Raw genomic sequence first — 7,737 nt, 5'->3', positions numbered from 1 at the left:
ACTTTGGAAAACACCTTCATCCAAAGCCGCTTACACCAAAGGCCACAAACAAGCCACAGATCAGTAGAGGAGCCCAGTCAACAAAAAATTGCACAGTCAGTGCAAATTGTGTGTAGATTGTTGCTTATGTGACTGAGGTGTTCCTGTGCAGTCCGACCCCTCGGGTCTTGTACTCGCCACCTCCTACGCAACATTTCGGGAATGGGAGGCACATCGTGATACCACTGAGCTAAAGGGCCCATCCAGTAGCTCTGCACTACCAATACTGTATGAAGCTTCGGGAGGGAGGTTTTACTGTCGTTCCATACCACACTCTGCTAGTTGGCCTCCGCTACATTAACTGCAGTTTAGCATCACTCTTGGGAACACATGAGCGTCTAGGAGTTCCTATGACATTTCTCTAGCAACAGCTCATTTTCCAGTTTGATACAATAGCAGAGGCGGCCGTTGTAGGGCTGAACTGGGACATGAAAAAAAACAACAACAAAAAACAACAACAAAACACTAGCATTTTTTTGGCTTAAACTGCTCCCTCATACAAGATGTTTTGCACTATATCCTGCTTGACTCGATTCACACTTTATATGGATAACAATCAAACAATCAATCAATCAATCAATCAATCAATCAAACAAACAAACAAACAAACAAACAAATAAATAAATAAATAAATAAATAAACAAACAAACAAACACCAGCAGCAGCCTCTTTGGACAGTCAGCCAGCGGGAAAATGCTATTTGTACCAGGTGACCAGTCCAGTCCTGGGCCGGCATCATAATGCCCAAAAAGTAAAAGTCCTGCTAGTCCTAAGCCTATTTCTTCAACTGGTGTTATTCAAACCGGCTAATTAACTTGCCTGTGGTCAGAGATGTCGGATGAAAAAGCAGCGCTTAAAAAGCCTTTCTCAGATTCGGCTTACAGCAAAAAAATTGTACCTGTTTTACGATCAGCTGATTCTACTGATTGGATCAAATTCGAGGTTTTTTTTTTTTTTTTTTTTTTGTAGGTTTTTGGTGCTTTTCAGTAACAACATGGCTTATCTACCTCATTGATGGGCCAGGTGGAATAACAGGTACTTCTACTTTTACCTTCTGACACCTGTGATCTACCTGGTTGGGGAGTTGAGCTGGTTATGATCATATGGTTGAATTAATAATGGAAAAAACATGTAGCAGGACATAATGTGCTCGCGACAACAGCATGTTTTCCCAAGTGTAGGATTGGTGAAGGCATGGGCAGCAGAGGGCGCGCGAGCTCCAGCCTCGAAATTCCATCACAGTAGAGTGGACGACTGTTTGCACGGCTGTATATGGCACTTACGGTGTGGCATTGGACATTGCATTGGGATTGTAGGAGGTAGCCTACATTCAATTCTAGTAGGGTTAAATGTCGGAAAACTTTGGAAAAAAATAGGCTACACAACAGCAGGTCTCGGCCAAGATTAGTATAGGCCTAAGTGTCACTTTCCCTAACAAATTCTTGGACATGGCATTTCAGACAGTGACCGTGGCATTACGCCGTTGCGTCTTCTCGGCGTCCTCACATGTTGTCAGAATGGGTGTTTTCTCTCTCGTCCGAGTTTGACAGTAGGCTACAGCTATGTCTGTGTCCGAGCCATGATGTTTCAATGCTAATCATATTCGATATTATTCGACGCTCTCCATCGTTAGGCTCGCCTTGCCCTCCGTCTGCACGGTGGAGCGGGCGAGCCATACAACGTGCATGACGTTATGTTATGCAACAGTCCTGACCCCTGTCGTCTCCACATTGGTCAGTCATCCAGAAGAAAGGCGGGGAGTAGTGGCAGCCTATGGTTTTCATTGGCGTAAAGTGACAACGGGACGTGGCTCTCTGGACTCATTCAGAAATCTTGCTGTAGCGCTTACTATACATGTGCACAAGAGGCAGTTTACATAGGAAAATGACGTGATTTGCATTGGCGGTTATACTGTCCGTTATAGGCTAATCTACTAGTGGAATTGAGAAAGGTGTAAACTCGGGTATGATGGATACAATTTGGGTTCTTTTTATATTGCTAGTTTAGGTGGCGTAGTACTGTAGGCCTATGATTCTGACGAGTGCCGCTCAAGGATCAAATGACATCAGCCATCCCCATAAAATACCCATAGAAAGCCAGTTAGGCCTACATGTCCAAGCATGTCTGTTATGAAATTATAGTCGGCTAAATGAACCCGTCATTAAAATGATTCAACCTGATGCACCTTTTCTTTCTTTAGAAATGGCTTGAACCACGCCTCTTCACTATTAGGCTACCTAATAACATCTAGAATCCCTTTTGTAATTTACAAATCACCACAAAACTCTATATTCTGTTTAACGGGAGAGACAGGTGTCTTCCTGTATGGATTGATGACTGGTCCTAAAGGGCATAGAGGGCAGGGGCTACAGATTCCAAGTGGCCAGGACAAACTGAACCTTGACTCACACTTCACAGTGACTGACAAACATAAATTAGTGTAAAGTAGCTCCCCCAGGTTGTTCACCCTGTATACTTTTGACTGTATCACCAATGTTCCAAATCAATATCTTCTCAAATATTCAGATGACTCTACTCTAGTGACCCTCTTCACACAACCTGAGGACCACACCCTGTACCAAGGCAATGTGGACTGGTTAATTGATTGGTGTGATAACAACTACCTCATTATTAACACAGTAAAGACAGAGGAGATAATTTTTGGTAAACCGCCCAAGCTCCAACTACCTCCCGTAAAAATCCATGACTCTGACATCAGCCAAGTCCCATCCTATAAATATCTGGGTGTTATGATTGACCAAAATCTGTCTTGGACTGACCACATTAACTTCACTTGCAAAAAAATACAGCAATGCATATACTTCCTGCGAAGATTAAGATCCTTTGCTGCTAGTGCCCAAATCATTTTATTTTTTTACATCTGTGATCCAGAGTGTTATGCTTTACTGCAGTACAGCTTGGTATAATAGCCTCTCTGTAAAAGATAAAGCAAAACTCCAACGGCAAATTAAAATCTGCTCTAAGATCATTGGGCTGCCCATAGCAAACCTATTCCAGGAAGCCCATAATAAAAGTATGCTCCGACTGGCCACATGCATCTCTACAGATATCACACACACTCTCTACCAAGAATATCAGCCATTACCCTCAAGTAGGCGTTTCAGAGTGCCCCGCTTCAACCGCAACAGACTTAAACATGCTTTCATACATCAATCTATTCTTTTGCTAAATCAGTAGTATTTATTACTTCATGGTGGTATTATCTTCAAGTTATGTGGGTTGTATGTAATATATGTATGTATGTATGTATGTATGTTTGCCTGTACATAGGCCTGTGTCTTTTGTTTTGTCAGCTGTGCAATAGTCTTGTGATGTGATGTTATTGTGTAGGCCTATGTTTTTCTGTTTTCTGTATTCTGTTTCGTCTTAACGAGTGTTGCTCAGGGATGCAAACTGAATTTCAGTGCAAACTGACAATAAAGTATCATCGTATCGTATCGTAAAGTAGGCCATATATGTGCCAGGGGAAAAGGGTGCTAAGGTTGTGCCAGGCCACTTATGTGTTCAACAGAAGCTATTGCTATTTCCTCTAAGTGTAATTTTTTCAAATTTAAGATTTTGTTACTATTAAATGACTACAAATTATTAGATTAAATGTGTACATTCTCTAGATGCTACTAGATAAGCCTATATCAATGCCAAACATGATGGCACAGCTATATAAAGGCTTTCTAGATAGCATTATGCGATTAAAAAGGGGCGTGGCTTAAAAAAATTTTAGTTCAAGAATTATGCATTATGCATTGATGAACTATTATCTTGACCACTTCATTTATAGCAATTTATACAAAAAAAGTAAGCAGTCATACCCTGATTTACACCTTAACCCAGTGCCCCACCAACTAGCTCTACTGAACTACCGCATTGTTTGCATTAGTGTGCTTGTGTGGCCCCTGGTGCGTGTGTGCGGGCAGGCATGAGGAAGCAGGTCAACGAGTTCATGTTTATGTTGTATTCATGTGGGGCAAATGTATCCAGTTGCAGGGGGGGAAGGGAGTACACACCAGACCACTGGACTGGAAACTGGTTTGTGTGTGTGTGTGTGTGTGTGTGTGTGTGTGTGTGTGTGTGTGTGTGTGTGTGTGTGTGTGTGTGTGTGTGTGTGTGTGTGTGTGTGTGTGTGTGTGTGTGTGTGTGTGTGTGTGTGTGTGAAAGAGAGAGAGAGAGAGAGAGAAGAGGGTGTTGCCATTGTCCACTAATGTGTAGGCTTCAGGTCAACAGGTGCAGTGGTCTCCTCTAACAATAAAGTAGTGGAGACTTTAAAGGTGCATTGTGTAATATTATTAGTCAACTATTTCCAGAATTCATGCTGCCCATTCACAAATGTTAGGCTACCTCTTTCTCAAATACTTACACCGCCATGAAATTCTTTGTATATTTTGAGGGCTTTTTTGCCTTTATTTTTGACAGGACAGAGGAGGAGAGACGGGGAAGGATCATCAAATGACCTGAGCCGGACTCGGAGCCGGCGTAGTAACCCAGTGCCCTACCGCAAGGCCACAGCAGGGCCACACACCAAAAATTCGAAGTATTCATTATTACTGGGAAATTCAGGGCTGTAGTCAAGTCCACCTTTGTAGAGTCCAAGACAAGTCCAAGACCAGTACTAGTCAAGTCCGAGACGAGTCCGAGTCCGAAGAGGTTCGAGTCCGAGACAAGACAGAGTCCAAAAAGATTCGAGTCCAAGTCAAGTCCGAGTCACATGTCGGTCAGTGTTTGACAATGAAAAGGATGAATGTCAATAGTGTGAACCTTAGAAGATAACCTATATGGCATGGATGTGAAGACAAACTTGTTTGTTATTGGATTTCAAGCTCCACTTTATAATCTATAATGGCCAGTGTTCTAAACAAAACTTAATGACAGACCCGGCGAGTCCAAAAGCCTAATTTGGCATGACCATTGTCCGAGTCCAAGACAAGTCCGAGTCCAAACAATACCGAGTCCGAGACAAGTCCAAGTCCATAAAAAAACGGACTCGAGTACTACAGCCCTGGGAAAATTGCACTTAGGCAACATGAAAATGTGGACCTTCTCCATGTCCACCATATTGTATTTCAATTAATAGACATTTCAATTTATAGACATAATAGACATAGGGCAGTCATGGGTGAGCGGTTAGGGCGTCAGACTTGCATCCCAGAGGTTGCCGGTTCGACTCCCGACCCGCCAGGTTGGTGGGGGGAGTAATCAACCATTGCTCTCCCCCATCCTCCTCCATGACTGAGGTACCCTGAGCATGGTACCGTCCCACCGCACTGCTCCCCACGGGGCGCCACTGAGGGCTGCCCCCTTGCACGGGTGAGGCATAAATGCAATTTCGTTGTGTGCAGTGTGCAGTGTTCACTTGTGTGCTGTGGAGTGCTGTGTCACAATGACAATGGGAGTTGGAGTTGGGAAACAATGGGCTTTCACTTTCACTTTTTAGCTGCAAAACATACTGTACTTTGGTCATGCTAAGTACGCACACACGCACACACGCACACAGGCGCACGTGCACACACTCATGCACACGCGCACACAAGTTTTACAAGTGAGGGGGCGCTGTGACGCAGTGCGCTAAGCCCCCCGCATTTGGGCTTGCATGTCCATGGGGACCCCAGTTCAAGTCCGGACGGGGTCATTTCCCAATCCTCCCCCGTCTCTCTCACCCACTCATTTCCTGTCAGCATCTCATACTATCCTGTCAATAAAGGCATAAAAAGCCCCTAAAAATATATATTAAAAAAAAAAGTTTTACAAGTGCACACGCGCAGACACACGCACACAAACACATTCAATAAATCAGACCAATCGAGTAACTGATAAACTAATCTTTTTCAATTGATGTGCAAGGGGCAAATAACAGAGTCAAAATTCTCTACCTGCCAAATGGCTTGTGAAACTGAAACTATTAGTGTACTCAGAGCCAGTTAGTTGCCAATGTTATGCCACACACACACAGACATACACACAGACACACAAACAGACAAACACACACACACACACACACACATACAACTCTCACTTCACATAGATGTAACAGATGTTACATAACGCCATCCATTATCTCCACATATTGAAAATTCCTCACTTGCGTGCATGTGTGTGTGTGTGTGTGTGTGTGTGTGCACGCGCGGGTGTGTGTGTATGTGTGTGTGATTGCGTGTGTGCGCACGTGGTGTGTGTGTGTGTGTGTGTGTGTGTGTGTGTGTGTGTGTGTGTGTGTGTGTGTGTGTGTGTGTGTCCTACTGCGTTTGATGATGTCATAGCTTGCAGTTCATCACTCTTCCGATAGTAGAGGAGAGGACAGAGTCACGAGACTATGAAGCCCAATACGAGATGAGAGACTGTGCGTGTGCGCTCGTGTGTGTGTGTGTGCGGCACGCGCGTGCGCTTTGGTAGTAGGGGAGGAGAGAGGCACGAGACTCAAGTCTGTCGGTAGTGAGAGGTGCACGTTGTTGGCAGGACACAGGAGACTAGTGGTGAGTCAGAGGTGTGCCATTGGAATAAAAAATAATATTGCTACAAAAAACGATATCTGATACATTTCATATGATCTTGTCATTTGTCTAATATCTTCAGCTGTTTCAGGTATTTGCGTTTCATTATTTCCATTTTTGTTAGTCCAAACTATGCAACATTAAGTACAGGATAAATAAACTTGTCTTGTTCCATCACAGAGTGTTGCATGAAAGAGATACCCACAAAGTCCATAAGTGTCCCGACAATAGAATAAAATAGAATAGAATAGAATAGAATGATGTCTACCATAGTCCTGACATGTTTGACTAAAGAGACGTGGAGGCTGGGGCACAGAACTGGAGAGTCAGGAATGGCGCCAGGCAGGTGCAGTCATTGGTCTGGCATAAAGATACACATACCCTCAAATAGAAGAGATTTCATGAAGAAAACATAGCCACGCGAGACTGGGGATGTAGATCATGCATTTATTATTTTTCATAATTGCTTTAGGCCTATACTTACAGAGAGGACCAACGCTTGCATGATGTCCCAAGAAATAGTGAGAACGGGCTGAGGATGGAGAGACCATTCTCTCCTCTCCCATCTCTAGACCGTATGTGTGTGTGTGTGTGTGTGATAGAATGCATACGGTGGGCGCAATACTCGGATGGGACATAGGGTACTGTATTCCTTCACATGCGCGCGTGCACGACCAGTGCGCTCTCCTCTCGTGTTTACAGTGTTGAGTCGCCCTCCCCTACTACACACGTCTGACACATGCGCAGGCGGGGCCACGGGCGCACTGACAGCCGGCCAATCAGTCGGGGCAGATCGGATCACTGGTTAGCAAGTCAGCCAATGGGCGGCGCCTTTGTCAAACGCAACAGCCAATGAGCGGCGCCGTCTGGACGGCACTAAATTGGGCACGTGTATCCATGCACATGTTGTCGCGCGTAAGGGAGTGGAGCGGTGAAAAAAAGAGGCAGCGTAGCGGCGGACGTAGTGTAGTGTAGTGGCAAGAAAATCAAGTGAACGAACCAGCAGCCGCCCGCTCCTCAGCACAGACAGGCGAGGCGACACGCATGAAAACGGGAAGGAGTTCGTGCCAGTAGTCCCCGGTGCAGCTCGGAGCACGGAGGGACCGATAAACCTGCAATCGGGCTAGTCTACAGTGGGCGTGTTCAGGTGAGTAGTGACATTGCTAGACTATGTTGTTACAACGCTATGACATTC

The 7,737-nt window shown here is 44.7% G+C and overlaps 1 protein-coding gene across 1 annotated transcript in view; it reads left to right on the top strand.

The window, feature by feature from the left end:
* Nucleotides 1-7,446: 7,446 nt before the first annotated feature.
* The window catches only part of LOC134449360 (proline-rich protein 36-like), a 9,473-nt gene continuing 9,182 nt past the window's right edge, over nt 7,447-7,737 (top strand). Inside the window, exon 1 of the mRNA XM_063199255.1 lies at nt 7,447-7,689. The gene's annotated coding sequence lies outside the window, so the exon portion shown is untranslated. The remainder of the gene's footprint in view (nt 7,690-7,737) is intronic.

Source organism: Engraulis encrasicolus, chromosome 5 (assembly GCF_034702125.1).
Source record: "Engraulis encrasicolus isolate BLACKSEA-1 chromosome 5, IST_EnEncr_1.0, whole genome shotgun sequence".
NCBI lineage: Eukaryota > Metazoa > Chordata > Actinopteri > Clupeiformes > Engraulidae > Engraulis > Engraulis encrasicolus.
The sequence above is the reverse complement of the archived record's forward strand: the minus strand, read 5'-3'. Positions and strand labels throughout refer to the sequence as shown.